Consider the following 14,132-nt stretch of genomic DNA (forward strand, 5'->3'; position numbering starts at 1 on the left):
AAAGAAAAATCAGAAAAGAAAAACCACGAGAGCAAAAACAAAATATAAAATTGAAAATAGTATTCCTCCAACTGCATTCAGACTCCATAGTGCTTTCTCTGCCTGTGAATAGCATTTTCTATCATAAGTCTTTTGGAATTGTCTTGAAGCACTGTATTGCTGAGAAGAGCTAAGTCTATCATAGTTGATCATTGTAAAATGTTGCTATTACTATGTACAGTGTTCTCTTGGTTATGCTCACTTCAATCAGCATTAGTTCAGATAAATCCAGGTTTTTCTGAAGTCTACATGCTCACCATTTCTTATAACACAATAATATGCCATTACATTAATATACCACAAGTTGTTCAGCCATTACCCAATTGATGGGCATCCTCTCAATTTCTAATTCTTTGCCATCACAAAAATAGCTGCTCTAAATATTTTTTGTGCACATAAGTGCTTTGCCCCTTTTTACATTCTTTTTGGCATACAGAGTGTATTATATAATAATAATAATTATTATTATTATTATTAAAGTGGTATTGCTGTATCAAAGGGTATGCAGTTTTATAGCCTTTTAGGTATAGTTCCAAATTTTTCTCCAGAATAGTTTGATCAGTTAACAACTCCACCAACTATGCATTAGTGTTCCATTTTCCCCACATCTTACAACATTTATCATTTCCCTTTTTTGTCATATTAGCCAATCTGATAGGTTTGAGGTAGTATACCAGTTGTTTTAATTTGCATTTCTCTAATAGTGATTTAGAGCATTGTTTCTCATGTCTATAGATAGTTTTAATTTCTTCATTTGGAAACTGCCTCTTCATATCCTTTGAGAATTTATCAATTGGGGAATGACTTGTATGCTTATAAGTTTGCTTAGTTCTCTATATTTGAGGAATGAGGCCTTTTATCAGAAACTTGAGAGAGAGGTCAACATGAAAAAAGTTAGAGTGTCTTTCCTCCTTCTATCACCCCTAAAAAGTCAGCAGTGGAGAATACCTTGATCTGTAGAATCTTTGCCTAGCTATGAATTCTTGCTTCCACAGGGTTGTTCATTGGAAAAGATTTTTGGAGACAGAAAAACTAGAAGTGAATGAATCTAGCTCTACCGTTTACTCTGGGCAATTGAATAAGTCATCTCTCTCTTGTTCATCAAAATCTCTACCTTGTGGTGTTTAAAATTATATGTGGTCACCTTATTTCTGTCCCAAGTTTGGGGAAAATTAGCTGGGCTTTCTAATACATCGCTACTTATAAACTAGAAACTTTAGCACCAGTTTGGGGCATTAAGCATTTAATATTAAGCATATATATATATAACATTAAGCATATCAAATATTAGTAAAGAGAGAACACGTGGCTTAGAAAATTAAGAAGGATTATCTAGCCTGGAGGAGAGATAGAGCTCAGCCTGGCTTCCTTCTTTCTCCATGTCCTCCACCAAGAGCCTCTCTACCTCCCACTCTCAAGGAAAGCTGGACATTTTATCCAGCTCCAAGCTAATTGGCTAGCATCCTTTAAATCTCTTGGTTTACTGGACTTGAGGGTGATCCATGAACAGAAGTGCTGAGGTCAGAGTTCAGAGAACACACCCTCTGAGGGCCAAGCTTTCAGCTATGTGTGATTTTAATTAAGTTAACTCTAAGTGAGTTAATCAGCAAAGCTAATCTAATCAATCTTAATATTGTCCCCTTGAGGGGGCCTCTGGGCATCCCAAAACCCATTATTTTCTTACAAAATGTTTTTGATCTTAAAACTCCAAGTCAGGGGCAGCTAGGTGGCGCAGTGGATAGAGCACCAGCTCTGGAGTCAGGAGTACCTGAGTTCCAATCCAGCCTCAGACACTTAACACTTACTAGCTGTGTGACCCTGGGCAAGTCACTTAGCCCCAATTGCCTCACTTAAAAAAAAACAACAAAAAAACCCAAAGTCCAAGTCTGTGATTTTCTCTTGATCACAAGTATCAGTATCACAAAAAAATCTCTTGCTTTTATGGTAAAGTGACCCCTTGTACATATATGGAATTTTTGCCAGCTGAGCTTCCCAGTTTCTGATCTAGTTACTGGATCTTAAGTGCCTGGATCTACCCAACTGAGAGAAGAAAAGAAGCAAAGACCATCTTCATGAACACTATATTGCAGGACTGGGAGATACCAAACTGTAATGGAGAAAAGCCTTCTCCTTGACTACAAGGAGGCCTAGTAGAGGAGGCTGGGAAAACTTTTAAGAATTGAATGAACAGAGACTTTCAATTCAGTTCAAGGATAATAGAAGTTCAAGTGCATTCAGTACCTAATCATTTGGTTTGAAGGCCTTGCCCCTTTGTCCTATTGTAGATCATGCCTTGTCAAACCCCTGCTATGGGTTTCTCTCATCAAGGCTCCCAATTTTGCTCCTTTTCTTGTACTGATAAATGAAGTGGGAGAAAGTCTCCTTGTCTGTTTCTTCAAAGTACCTTACACTTAACACTGGAGCAAAGTAAATTTGCAAAATAACTCTTGCTGGTTTCCTGGATACCTGCTGAATGCAGAGGTAGATTCTATTACTGAAAAGCAATCAGTGATGGTTAACTCTATTGTCTTTTGGTTTCTAGCTCAGAAATTCTGGAAGGAATGAGTTACATCCATTCTCCCTAGCCAAGATAGTCCAGATCAACATAATCATGGATCAGAAACAAGATAATGCTCTCCTTCTGAGTGGGCCTAATCTAAATTATATCACCAACCTAACTTCACAACTATTTCATATGAACAGCTTCTGCTATTAAAGACATTGTAGGTGTTAACATCCCTATTTTAGGAAATTGAGGTTTGGGTAGGACAAGAAACTTGACCATGGTCATGGAACTCTGACAATATTACAACCACTCATGAAAACCCTAAATGCCTACTGATTCTAAGTTTCTTTAAAAGGATACCTCTCAGTTTTCACAGATCTTCAAAAAAGAAGCCCAAAATCCCCCCCCAGGCAAAAACCTACCTTGGATGTGCTGCTAGGAGGCTTCTAGGTCAGGAACACAGCTGTAGCTAGAATGGAGACTCTGAGCAGAGACTTCTCAAATTCAGCCACTACTGGTCTTTTATACTACTTTTACTCCCAGGGTTCTCCTCCACATTCTCATTTACATAATGAAGGTGTCAACTCCATCCTCAGAAGTGGCAAAATAGAAAAAACCCTTTGTTCCCCCTCAATCACCACCCCTCAGTTCTTGGTCACCTTCTCAGTTTTCTCCTTAGCACCTCCTTTAATGAACAGTTAACTCTGAAATCCTTTTGAGTATATCACTCCTCAGAAACAATGAAGAGGGACTGGACCCACTGGATGCATTAATCATACCAGTCTCCTGAGTACCTACTAAGGATAAGGTACTTAGACAGCTACATTGGAAACTTATCAGATAACAAATTAAAGTTAAAACGTGCTGGCTTTTTCTGTCCCAAGGCTTTTGTGGCCTGCAGAAAAATAATTTGGCTGAAATCTAACAGGGTGTGGCCTGTTTTCAATTTGGATAGCACAAAGAGATATTTAATATTCCATATAATAAGCACATTAACCAATAACTGATATTTTTACCATATCTAATACTTATATCATATTAGATTTCATATCTTTCTAGAGATTTATCCTAAAAGATGGCTAGATGGGATTAAGTTATCTAACCTTACTAGTTGGAAACTGAAGACAAGAGTTTTAAAGTCAAGTGTAAGACAGTATCCCAATGGTTAGAGACTGATTTTTTTTTCTTTTTCTGGCTTTTAACAAAACCAAATCACTGTACTTTAGTGAGCATGTAATTAGATCTTAAGGCCTTAAAATACAGATGAGGATATTATAAAATGTTCTTACTATGCCCACTTCACAAAAAAACATTATTACAGTCAATTAAATTCATAATCCAAAAAAGAATGCAAAGAATCCACATTCTGACAATATCTCTATTGCAATGAAGTATTATACTGTTGGGGCACTTTCCCTTACATATTACAAATCACATAACTGAGGTAACAGCTTAAACCATACAAATTTCCTGATAGGCCATCATAGTAATAAATTTCATTTAAAATTTCACTTAGGGGGCAGCTAGATGGTGCAGTGGTTAAAGCACCGGCCCTGGATTCAGGAGTACCTGAGTTCAAATCCGGCCTCAGACACTTGACACTTACTAGCTGTGTGACCATGGGCAAGTCACTTAACCCCCATTGCCTAAAAAAAAAAAAAAAAAAAAAAAATTCACTTAAAATGAGACCAGAATTGATTCAATAACACCTGCATCTATTTTCCGAATGATATTATATAGAACCTCAATTGATAATTTCATTTTAGTATTATTTCACCCAATAACCATTTGTCCCAAGAATTTCATATTTTCCTGTGTGTTTTTAAAGCTATTCCACTACAAAAGATTTTTAAATGTTAGTATATAACAGATTTTACTTGATTTTAGTTTGTATGAATCTGAAAATTTCTTAACTAGATGGCCCAAATTCACTGACCTTTTTTTTGATAATTTTGTTTTTTCTTGCTGACACGAAACCCTTCCTTTGTTGCTGTGCCTTTAAGCTAAAAAGAAAAAGAAAAACAAAACAATCCAGGGAACCTTTTTATAGTAAAACTATCTTTCTATAGTGACTGAAATGATCCTTTTCTTTTTCTATCGTTACTTTTTTTCTAGTTGAAAAAAAATTAAATTAGTATTTTAATGCCACATTCAGCTTTCTAATTAGTTTTCAATATACTGTTAGAGCACCAAGTTTCTTTCTGACCTTCTCCTGCTTCCTTAACCTAGCCACAACATGGGAGTAGTTTTAATAAAAAATTAAACAACTTTCCTTCTAAATTGAAGCACAAAATTCATTTTTGTCAGAAACTTAAATACACAGAAGAGACAACTCCACATTACAGAGAGAAACAAAACATCATATCAGATACACAGACACAAATAAATTATTTTTCCTGATTAAACCTAATTGAGACCAGTCAGGAACTCCATTAGGACAATTTAATTTGTCATTGTCTTTAATCAATTCTAATCATTTAAGCAATATCTGTGCAAATAAAAAAATGTTTAACCATTTGCAATGCAACAGATATACAAAAAGAATTAGCCAGATGAAATAATTTATATGCCCAAACTGAGGAATTCCTATCTTTTAGAAATAGCTTCTGACAGCTATCTTCTTTTGAGCACTCCAGTTTCTTCATGGGACAAGAACTCAAACTAATAGCAAGAGTTCCAGGTTCGACTTGGAACCTGGAAAGGTTATTCAGGAGAAAACTCCTGGAGGTGCCTTGCCACAACCTGTGTTGGAGGATGAATTCCATTTCCAATTTCCAATCAAATCTGAGTCACAAGGCACCATTTCTGTTGAATATATATATATATATATATATATATATATATATATATATATATATATATGTGAACTCTGACCACAAACAGGACCACCCTCAAGTCCAGTTAACCAATAGATTTTCATGATGCTAGCCAATTAGCTTTGTGAGAAAATAATGGGATTTGGCAGATATTCAAAGGTGATTAATCTAAACTGATTGAATTAAGTGCCAGTGATTGACTACTGATTAGCCTACTTCAAGTTAACTAGACTGTAACCACACCTGCCTAGCCTTTAAGGAGGTATTATTCTCAGAAGCTAAGGACTTTGAATTCAACCTGAGACCACCTTAAAGTCCGATGAATCAATGGATTTGGATGATGCCTACCAATCAGCTTGAAGCAGTGTGTAAGGACTGCCTCTGCTCCAGACCATTAAAAAGTTTCCACACTCAATTTGAGAGAGATCATGATTGAAGCAGGCTCATGGTGGGAGACTTGAGGAAGAACCAGACCAGGCTGGAACTCTAAGCTAGGTAGGCCTTTTCTTAACTCCACATGTTCTTTTTTTATCTAATACCTGGTATGCTTTAATAAATGCTTAATGCCCAAAGACTGGTGCTAAAGCTTCTAATTTAAGGTGATCACACATTAGATTTTTTAAACAAGACATTTTGATTTTAAAAATCACAGCTTGGGGGAAGCTAGGTGACACAGTTGATAGAGCATGGGCCCTGGATTCAGTAGGGCATGAGTTCAAATCTGGCCTCAGACACTTAACACTTACTAGCTGTGTGACCCTAGGCAAGGCACTTAACCCCAATTGCCTCACAAAAAAAAAATCACAGCTTGAAGCAGTGTGTAAGGACCACCTCTCCTCAGGACCCAGAAAAAGTTTCCACACTCAGTTACTATCAGTTAGACTCTCTGGGAGGCATTCTTGGTGGCAGAGGACTTGGAGGAAGAAGCAGGCCAAGCTGAGCTCTATTCTTTCCTCTAGGCTAGCTAGGCTTTCCTAACTTTCAGGGTAATGTGTTCTATCTTTACTAATATTTATTATACTTTAATAAATACTTAATGCCCCAAAACTGGTGCTAAAGCTTCTATTTTATAGGTAACAATTATATTAAGAACCCCAGTTAATTTTCCCCAAACTTGGGACAGAATTAAGGTGACCACAAACAGTTTTATGTGACACACTATCCTGAGGGAAAAGAAATCACTAGGTAGAGTCTTTTATCTGCCAGCTATCTGGGTTCAGTTTGGAGTTCAGTTAAAGGACATTTTGCTCCCATTAACCCAGTGTTTCATTAAAAAAGACTTTTGGATAATAAGGCACCTCCATCACAGGTGATTCATATATTCAAATTAACATTATCAACAAAAATGTATTTTAGAGTAGACTACTACTCCTGAAAATAGTGTTGTTTATCATTTGTCTTGTTGGGAGGTCTCAGTATTCCCCCCTTTTACTTTCTTGCTTTTCCCATCCACCAAGGAAGGATTTGATGGAAGGGAATTTAGCCACACTGAGTCTATCAGTTTCAAATCTCCTCAGAGGGGTAGCCCTCTGCCCTCTTGCAGAAACATCCTGACAGCTTTTTTTTACTATCCCCACTTCAAGGAAACAAACAGCCCCAAAGCAATTAAAAAAAAATAGATGTTAGAAAATTACAAAGAAAAAACATGGACCAAAGGAAAGATATAGGAAGATAATTTTACCCCATACCTTTGCATAGGTTGGAGGTTCATGGCTGGGTTCATGTTTTCTGTAGACTTTTTATTGGGTATTAATTAAGTTTTGTTCATTTTTTTTATTCATTTTTTCTTTAAAACATCATTATATGGGATGGGTCTCTGTGAGTAGATAAGGGAAAGGTTACTTAGAGAAATTATGGTGATAGGAACAACAAAATGAAGAAAACTATTTTTAGAAAGACTACAATTTTTATAAACAATATTGTATTAAGCTTTTTCTCTGCAGGTTTTTGAAAAAGTTTTAAAATATGGAGGGACATTCAAATCTATGTCAATTCGATTTACTTGAATGCTAGAGTGAGATTAGGAATGGAGGGAAGATGTGTTGGATAGGGGAAAAAAATATCATTGTGCAATTTTATGAACCCAATTTGGATGGCCAATCCAATTAACTAGGGTTTAAGTCACATGTTTAATTTGGAATATAGTGCTTCAGAGAAAGAAAGAGAAAACTATTATTGCTCATATTGCCACAAATGCCTGTGCATAATGTAAGGAATTGTGATTTGGGGACAGCCCATGTGGGTGTGCTGAGTGAATTGGAGACTCAGCATGACTAAGAACTGCCCCTTCCTGAGGCAGAAACAGTTTGAGACAGTTGGATGCAGTTAGAGGGAGAGGAGAGTGTTCTGAGGGAAACAAGGATGGAAGGAAGACACAGAGGAGATGCTGGTGTTCGACCTTCAGGACAAAGCCAGAAGAGACTACACAGCATTCTCCTTAGAGCTACAGAATTAAGGTGTTGGTATGTTTGTGTTTTTGAGGCAAAGCTAGCCTTTCAGAGCTGTCTGGAGGCAGGTTCGGCATGCCTGGGGACTTTTTGCCCCAGAGATTTATACATTGATCCTAGCTCTATTAAATTTGTTTCCATTAATAAACCTGTTTTGTTTTTGAAAGAGGCTGTTTCTTTTCTTATCCCAATATTAAGGTGAGCCACCCAATTTACTCTTCCAATACTAAATTTAGCCCTTACAGTAAGAAGCCCTGGCTTACTTTCATTTTCAGCTTGTTATTTGTAGACTTTTTTTTTTTAGTGAGGCAATTGGGGGTAAGTGACTTGCCCAGGGTCACACAGCTAGTAAGTGTTAAATGTCTGAGGCTGGATTTGAACTCAGGTCCTCCTGAATCCAGGGCCAGTGCTCTATCCACTGCGCCACCTAGCTGTCCCTATTTTTAGCCTTTTTGAGGTTGTTGTTTGTCCTTTATTTTCTTTTTTTTGTTTGTGTTCCTTTTTTTTTGCTGAGGCAATTGGGGTTAAGTGACTTGCCCAAGGTCACACAACTAGTAAGTGTCAACTGTCTGAGGCTAGATTTGAACTCAGGTCTCCTGACTCCAGGGCCAGTACTTCATCTACTGTGCCACCTAGCTGACCCCATTTGTCCTTTAATTTCAAAGAGGACCAAGACTTTGGGGTAATGTCCTGACTTATACTGCATTGGATTTCTCTAAGCAGAATTGTGCAAGATCCCCACCCTCACTCTCTATTCCAAAGCCATCTGGATCCAGTGGCAGGATATATATATGGACAACTGGCAATGACATCAGAATGTTCTGTAAGGCAATTGGGGTTAAGTGACTTGCCTAGGGTCACATACCTAGTAAGCATCTGACGTGAGACATATCTTCCATTCATTCTCAATTTTATTCTAGCCATCAAGTAAGCAGAATTGGCAAAGATTTCAATAACCATGTATATTTTAAAGCATTTTCAGATACATAGAAAAAAATGCAATCATACCATTTACAAGGATGGTAACTTTCTTTAAATAATGTTTTATTTACCTTTGTTTTGTTGTTTTTCCACCAGAATTTATCCCAGTATTCTTCCTCTACCCTCTCAGAAAGCCACTGTGATGTCTAAAAATCTAATTGAGATGTCTAAAAATCTAATTTATGGTCACCTTAAATTAGAAACTCATAGCACCAGTCTTTGGCACATTAAGCATTTATTAAAGTATAAGAACGGTTAGTAAAAGGAACAGGTGGAGAAAGAAAGACCCTAGCTCCCTACACCTGCAGCTGCTTCTATTGCAACTGCCAATGGAAAGGACAGATCCCCTGTTCTCTGAAGCAGAAGCTCTCCTTGGGTCCACCCAGGCATAGTCCCCACACACAGCTCCAACCTAATTGGCTGATAGAATTGGTTGACATGACTTACAGGCATTTCTATGAATAGATGTAACTTCTAGATGCTAGTCACATGCTTTCTCCTCAGGGTGGGGCTGCCCTCGTTCTCACAATGTCTTTCTCAGCACACCCACATGGGCTGTCCCCTTTATAATCTGGCCAGGCCCATGTGGGCATGGGGAAGCTAGTTACTTAGTTTCAATAAATGTTCCCTGTGGTCAGAGTGCCTGTTCTTTGTTCAATTATCTCCCAAAGTACACACCCATCTTCTCTTAGGCTTTTCAAGCTTACATTTTTTTAGTCTGCCCATAATGAAACAATGATAGGTTTATGAAAACCCCAAGTCACAATTAATTCCTTATAGTCCCTACCGAACTTTTTTATTCCTGTTTTATATACAAGCAACATTTAAAGTTTTTTATCTAAATATCAAAAATGAATATTATGATTTTCAATGAGGAAACCAGAGACCAAGAAAATATAATAAAACAAAAGGAAGACTGAATTACAGTTGGGAAAAGTTGGAGGGTGTGTGTGTGTGTGTGTGTGTGTGTGTGTAGAGCCTGTGAAAGGAGTCCTGCATATTTTCAAAATTGGACAGATGGGCAGTTAGGTGGGGCAGTAGATAAAGCACTGGCTCTGGATTCAGGAGGACCTGAGCTCAAATCTGGCCTCAGTCACTTGACATTTACTAGCTGTGTGACCATGGGAAAGTCACTTAACCCTCATGGCCCTGAAAAAAAAAAATTGGACAGACACTGTTATTCAGTGAGAAAAATTTAATCCTGTAGTTTGAATCTTATTACTGTCACTTACTACCTTTGTGGCCTTGGACAAGTCATATATCCTCTGTGGGACTCAATTTTTTCAATGTTTTCATCTTTACAATGACTTAGACTTGATGACCTCTAAGGTGTTAAGGGCTAAAATTCTAGCTAGTCTGTCTAAAATATCCAATGAGTGGTCGCCAATAAATTATAAGCTTTAACAAGAGTTAGACTTTTTATTTTATTTTATTTTTTTGCAGGGCAATGAGGGTTAAGTGACTTGCCCAGGGTCACACAGCTAGTAAGTGTCAAGTGTCTGAGGCCAGATTTGAACTCAGGTACTCCTGAATCCAGGGCCGGTGCTTTACCACTGTGCCATCTAGCTGCCCCAACAATTAATTCTTTTTGACATGCTCTTTTTTTTTTGTGGGGCAATGGGGGTTAAGTGACTTGCCCAGGGTCACACAGCTAGTAAGTGTCAAGTGTCTGAGGCCGGATTTGAACTCAGATACTCCTGAATCCAGGGTTAGTGCTTTATCCACTGTGCTATCTAGCCGCCCAAGAGTTAGACTTTTAAGCATTTATTAAGGAGAATAAGAATTTGGTAAAGAGAGAGAGAAAGGCCTAGATTCCTATCTATTAAAGGGAGAGCACATTTCTAACTCTGCTGTCCACCAGAGTCCAAAGGAAAGAGAGTCAGACAGAGCGCTACTCTCTTCCTTCTTCCTCCCACTACCCAACGTCACTTCCTGATGCCAAAGAAAAGACTCCTGGTCTTGCCCTCAAAGACCTTCGCTTCATGGGTGGAACTCTTCTACAGTAAGTCTCCAGCAGGTGGCATCATTCCAATCGTTACAAAGGTCTTTTTCAGCTTTAAAGCTAGGAGCCTATGGACTTATGACAATGATGCTCTCTTCCCCTCCTCTGGGGCCCCTTAGTAATGCTCCTCTCTTGGTCCTGACACTAAAAAACAGGGATGTTGTGCTCCAGAAGCCCCCTGTAAAAATGCCTGCAAGCTATTAGGCAGGGTATGTGCTTATGGGAGGGGAGAGAAGTCTAGCCCTCTTCTGTTCACATGCAGGCATGGCTTGATTCATCATAGGTTCAAACTGACACCCTGCCATTGAGAAGGCCTCCCTGTGAGAGATCCTGTACAAAAATAAGAGTGAGACATGAGGATGATGGTGATTAAGCCAGTGAGAGGTCTGAGAGGAGAGCCTTTGGTGTCCCTAAAATCCAACTTTGATTGCTGTACTGTTTGTAGATGTGTTTGTAAGTGTGAGAAAAATATTAATAATGGATTTATAGGAGAAATCTAGATATTAGTTTTATCTCCTCTCTCCCCTTCACCTCAGACACCTGCCTGGGATGAGTCCAGGTAAACAAAAGGAGTGCAGATTGATTCTTTTGTTTAGCTAGGGGAAGACACACCTAGATACAGGAACTTGCCCTCTCTAAGACCACTGCTCAATTCATGTCAATCCATGAAACCTAATGAGGTTATAACCAATTAGCTTAGATCTATGTATTGTGACTCTTCTCTATCTAAGGGGAATAAAACCCCTTGACACAACAGGGTCAAGCTCTCTTTTACTCCCCACATTCCCTCTTGCCCTCTGGTTCCTCCCACTCTCTTTCTCTCACTCTCTTTCGTCACCTTCTTGGCTCAGAAGGCTGTTTCTTAAGTGTATGTAATTGTTTGGGCTTGTAAGCCTGTGGCTAGTGGGGAAGACAGGGAGGGTCAATACTTTAATAATATGTGATATTAATTAATAAAAAATGCTTAGTGCCAAAACTGGTGCAATAGCTATTAATTTACAAGTAGCAAATGTTTTAGAAACCCCAGCCTAGCCACAAATAATTTATTTAACACAGAAGTACATGAGTATACAGCCGACTGTGTGTTTAAACACAAAATGTGTATAACCATGTAGAAATGGAGTGTATTTTTAAGCTGCACTACTCTGGGGGTATGTTCTGTAACATCTACAGGGGTAGCAGTTTCTGCTGATCTGATTCTAAGGAGAGGTCTGAATCTTTTTTCTAAACTCAGGTCATCTCTAGTAGAGGGAGTTGTTCTAGCATCTCTCTGAACATGTGGCCTACTATGGCCATACTCCTTTCTCTCTTTCTAGCTTTTTAGGGGACAATGCCAGATTACAATAATGATAATAGAGACAATAAAAATTAAAGTTATTTGAGCTATGATTATACTACCATTGTACAGTTCAAGTTTAGTTATAATGCTTCCATGTAATATTAGACATGTGCTCAGTGAGGGGGATAGGCTCTCCTATTACATTATTCCAAAGATTTCTTACTGTATGGATAAGGAGAAAACCATAAAACTAAGATGAATTACTGAGTAGTTTACTCATTTGAGCTGTGACATTATGCATTCCCCAAAGTATTCCAATGAGAAGAGGCATAAGGTAAAAAAAAATATTCAATTATGGTGTAGTTTAAAATGGACTGGCTTTTCTCTGACCAGCAAGATAAGCGCTAGTACTTGAGATAAGGCTTTCAGAGGCTTTTATAAGCAAGGGAGAATAGCCAAATAAGGAAATAAGGAAGACAGTAGGGTGGTTTAAAGAGATCCACCAGGTTAGTTAACTCCTGGCTGTTTCCCCATCTGTAAGGGCCAAAATTTAGTATGGGAGAGTTAATTGGGCAACTTGCATAATATTGGGGTAAGAAAGGAGATTAACAGCCTCTTTCAAAAAACAAAACAGGGTTTATTAATGAGAACAAATTTAAAACACAAGTAAGGTTAATAGAACTAGGGACAATGAAAAAGGGAATAGGGGAAGGAAAAAAAATATACCCACAAACTCACCACCACCCAGAATTAGCAGTTTCAAAGGGAACCAACTGCACAGCATTTCCCGGTCCAGACCAAGCATCTCCCTCTCACTCCTCCAAAGTGAGTGCTCTCTTCCCTTCTCTCTCCCAGAAGCCCCCTCTCGAATAGGAAACAGGGCCATTCATACACATAGCCCCAAGCTAATTGGCTGACAGCCCTGATCAACAAAACTAACAAGCCACTCTACAAATGCAAGCTGGCCTCTTCCTGATGCTGAAAACCACCTGACTGCCCTCACCGGGCTACCTGTCATGGCAGGGCTTCCTTCATTATAATTTGGTCAGTCCCATGCAGGAGTGCGGGTGTCTGGCACAAGGCCAGTGCACACTGGCACATGCCAGAGCCTCTAATCCCAGCCAAAGATGGGCAAAGAAGCTCTGCCTCCCACCTCAGGAATTTGATGTTGCCAAGCACATATATGGGAGGGAGTAGCATATCTTAATGATGTCCCATTATTCAAAAATTCCCTTCCAGTTCTTTTAGCTCTTTCCAGAAGTTTTGCCTGTTCCTCCCAACAACTTTGTAATTCCTTCCCCTTTCTTTGTTTTGTAAACATACAAAAAGACCTACTCTTCTCTTATGCAGCCAGACAGACTCCATAGTGTTTCTGTCTCCTCCTAATAAATCTCTTTTTATTTTCCAAGATTAAGGATGAACTTCCAATTCTTAGGGTAAGCTAGCCCTCCTGATCCAGGTGGTGAATCCCCCTAACATATACTCTCCATTTTTTTACCTTTTTTCTTAACCTTTATTTTCTTCATTTGTCCCCAAATCTTCTTGCTGTGTACATGCTCTCCCATTTCCCCAGATGCTAGTTGCTACCAGATGTTCTAATTGCCTTCTCTAATTATAGGATGAGTAGCTATTTCAACCACTAAATCGCTCAGTGAAGAAGGAATTATATTTTGCCCAGTGTAAAGCCCTCATCAGGGCAGCTAGGTGTCATAGTAGATAGAGTTCTGGGTCTGGAGTCAGGAAAATTCTTCCTGGGTTCAATTCTGGTCTCAGATACTACCTTTGTGACCCTGGGTGTTATGGGAGAAATGGGTTGGTTGGTGGTGTTCCATAGGCATTCTTCTGGAATGAATTACACCCCCCTGCACACAAATCCAATTAGAATAAGATAATTATTTACATGCTAGAGAATGGAGACCTAGAGAGGAGCCAAACCTCTCTGGAGGGGAGGTAGTTTCAGAGTCCTGGTTCTCTGACATACCTATTTCCTCAAACAGGAGAAAGGCTATAGCTTTTATAGATGGTAGATGGGGTGATCACCTGAGAGTTTTTTTGGGGGTGG

Source organism: Dromiciops gliroides, chromosome 3 (assembly GCF_019393635.1).
Source record: "Dromiciops gliroides isolate mDroGli1 chromosome 3, mDroGli1.pri, whole genome shotgun sequence".
NCBI lineage: Eukaryota > Metazoa > Chordata > Mammalia > Microbiotheria > Microbiotheriidae > Dromiciops > Dromiciops gliroides.